Raw genomic sequence first — 3,662 nt, forward strand, 5'->3', positions numbered from 1 at the left:
GTGATTACGTTAAGGATCTTGAGATGAAGAAATTATCCTGGATTATCTGCATAGATCCAAAATAATCAGAAGGCTCCCTATAAGACAGAAGCAAGAAGGGAAGAGTTAGAGGAAAAGATGTGATCGAAGCCGTGTCCAGAGACTCAGAGAGAGGTATGAAGATGTTAATGTACTGGCTTTGAAGGTGGAAGAAGGGGCTATAAGCAAAGGAATGCGGGCACCCTCTGGAAAGTCAAAAAGGCAAAAACTAATTCTCCCCTAGTTGCCTCTCAGAGGAACCCAATCTGCCAACACCTTCATTTCAGCCCAGCAAGATGGATTTTGGACTTCTAGCCTTCAGAACCATAAGATAATAAATTTGTGTTTTAAACTGCTAAGTTTCTGGTAATTTGTTACAGCAGCAATAAAAAACTAACATATGGCCCACAAAAAAATGTTTTAATTTCTTTTTAGAAAAAAAAAATGAACGTTTAGGTTAAGGAAAATGTTTTAACTTATAATCCTACTATAGTCATTTTGTATTAATGTAATTGTAAAATAGAATTTTAAATTTTTTGATGGAGGAAGGGGCCCACTAAGGCAAAAATACCAAGGGCCACAAAAGTCACAATGGGACCCTGCTTCAAGTAGTGATGATCATGGGGATCCCCCCCACCCCAACCTCCTTTAGCAATTCTAAAAATCAGAAAACACAGATCTTATTTAGAACTAAACAATACTTTTGACTACTGATCTTGAAACAGCCATTCTGGCTATTTATTGTAAATCCTTCAAAAACCAATATTCTTAAATAGAATTTTAAAGTGTGCTAAATTTATTTTCCAAAATACATCCAATGACTTATTTATAACGAGGAAGGCTGGGTCTGCTTTCTTCTCTCTCATACAGTCTTCTGTGGTGCAGAAGTGGTCTGCTCTGACAATTAGTGGTGTTTCCACATTCGTAAGTGAGGATTCCTTTTGTTTGAAAAGGCCCTTTGGAGATTTCCAGATTGTGTGGACATTAAATAAACAAGTTCTTTAAAAAAAAAAAATTTAATCTTGCTTCTGTCTATTCTTGAGCCTCTGAAATCAAGATTCTGCCACAGGCAGAGAACCCAAGTGACTCCTCTGAGCACACTTTTTGACTAGCTGTCCGGGTTCTGACACATTCCTTTGCCAACAGCAAACAAGTGAGAATACTTCCAATGAGCAGTGGCACCTCTTCTCATTTGTAGAAGGGAGTGTCAGCCTGAAAATAGTGGCCAAGTGTTTTGACGCAAAAAGCAAGAATTTCAGGCCAACTGAGCCAAGGGGTCTATTCTTAGATGTGCATGGAAGGCTGAGAGGTCTCTGTGTGGGTTGTTGGAAAATGGTTAGGGATTTGCGACTTTTAAGTGGCTCTTGAAACTATTTAGAGATGAACAAGCCCCTGCAGTTTCCATCGATCACAGATGTTTTCATTCTGCCTGACCCTCAGAGTTCTTCTCAAACAACAGCTAGTTTCCGAGGTTTTCCCCAGTAATTCACTGACCGGTGGGGATCGAGCCTTCTCACTCCTGACCACCCATGATCCCTTTATTCACTACTATATACATGGATGGTGTCTCAGTCCCTTCAGGCTACTGTAAGAAAATACTGCAGACTGGATAGCCCATAAACAACAGAAACCTACTTTTCACAGTTCTGGAGGCCGGGGAGTCGGAGATCATGGCTCTAGCGTGGTTCCCTTCTGGGGAAGGCCCTCTTCTGGGCTCATGGCAGGCGCCTCTGCTCAGTGTCCTCACGTGGTGGAAGGGAGTAGGGACCTCTCCTGAGCCTCTTTCTAAGGCACTAATCCCATTCATGAGGGCTCCACCTCATGACTTACGCACCTCCTAAGGCCCCACCTCCTAATACCTAATACTTCCTAATTTTGGGGGGTTAGGATATCAACATATGAATTTTGGGGGGACATAAACATTTAGGCCATAGCAGATGCCATTCTAAGAAGCACTTTGCAGAGTCGTATCGACACAGTCGTCACCCTACTTGAGTTTTCAGAGGCGTTTGGTGTGGTTGACGGCTTCCCCCTCCTTTCTCCACCGGACCTCCGTGCCATCAGACTTCCCCAGTTTTCCTCACGCCTCACTGACTTCTTCTCACTCTCCTTTGGTGATTATTCCTTCTCTAACAAACCTCTAAATGCTAAAGTACCTCAGGGATCTGTCTTTTGTTCTTTTCATCCTCTGTCCATATTCCCTCCCTATATGATTTTAGTTAGTTCCACAGCTTTATGATGACTGCCCAATGCCCATCTCTAACCTGGACTTCTTCCTTGAGCTCCAGACTCATATTTCCAAGTACTCACTCAACAACTCCACGTGGATATTGTGGTGGCTTTGTAATGTATCACCTAGACTAGCCTGAACTACATTTTCCAGGATTCGGTTAAGGTGGGCCTCAGAAAAGCTTCTTGAGAGATTTTGGAGGGTGGAAGGAAACCAGCAGCTGCGCTGTAACTCACAGGTATTGTTCTTGATCTGCTGACTCACTTCTTAGCGTAAAGCAACAAGGAGGACCTGCAACTGCTTTACCTTCCCCTGGATCTTCCTTCAGCTGCTCTGAATCATGAGTTGGGTGTGTGTTTACCTCCTAGACAAAGGACCCAGCTTCTGCAGGATACCCACTTTGCAATATACATATACATATATATTATATTCTAGTGGTTCTGCTTCTCTGGTTAAACTCTGAGTGATACAGATGTTTTAAAGGTACCTCAAATATCATGTGGCCCAAACAGAGTAGTTCCATGATCTTCCCCAATACGCTGCCCTCAGTTCTCTCCATCCCAGTCAATAGCATAGCAGAAGGGAAACTACAAAACAAATTCATCGATTGGTTGTATTAGCTCTATTGTCAAAATATATTGCCAGTTTGATTGTTTCCTACCATTCTTACTGCTAAAACCCTCGTTCTAACCACTTCATCCCTCACCTGCAACAGTTTCTCAACTACACTTCCAGCTCCATTCATTGTCGTTCATCCTTCACACAGTGATCGAGAATCTTCCTAGAGTTTAAATCACAATTCTTCTTTCTCTCCTTACAACTTCCAATCAAAAGAAATCCAGTCTATAGCCATGCCACCCTGAACAAGCCCAATCCCATCTGATCTCAGAAGCTAAGCAGGGTTGGGCCTGGTTAGTACTTGGATGGGAGACCACCTAGGATGACCAAGTGCTGTAGGTGTAAAAACTTAAAATAATAATAATAATAATAATAATAGATTGTAAAATGACAAGGTCCTTGCAATCTGTGAGGTCAACCAAGGGTTGTCTTACCTAAAAATTAAATAAAATGGAAAAATAAAACAAATCCAAATCCTATAAGACCCTGTGCATTTTGGCCCCTGATACTCCTTGGGCCTCATTTCCCCCACACTCACCCACGCATTCTCTATCTATATGTGTACCCCACTCTCAGACATACCTGTACACACCCCAGAGCCTTGGCACCAGCTCTTCCTCCTACTTAAAATGCTTTCCCTGGCTCCTCACACTGACTTCCTCCTTCTCACTATTCAGGCTTCAATTCAAATGTCACCTTCACAGAAAGATCTCCTCCACCCCCACTCTACCACATTGCCCTCATTTGTCTTCATAGGACTTCTCTCATGTGGCATTGTCTTACTGATATACTGCTG

The 3,662-nt window shown here is 42.5% G+C and overlaps 1 pseudogene; it reads left to right on the top strand.

Annotated features, from left to right (window-relative positions):
* Positions 1 to 3,089: 3,089 nt before the first annotated feature.
* On the top strand, positions 3,090 to 3,208 carry LOC118606056 (annotated as a pseudogene).
* Positions 3,209 to 3,662: the final 454 nt, after the last annotated feature.

This window comes from Rousettus aegyptiacus, unplaced genomic scaffold (genome assembly GCF_014176215.1).
Source record: "Rousettus aegyptiacus isolate mRouAeg1 unplaced genomic scaffold, mRouAeg1.p scaffold_m13_p_7, whole genome shotgun sequence".
NCBI lineage: Eukaryota > Metazoa > Chordata > Mammalia > Chiroptera > Pteropodidae > Rousettus > Rousettus aegyptiacus.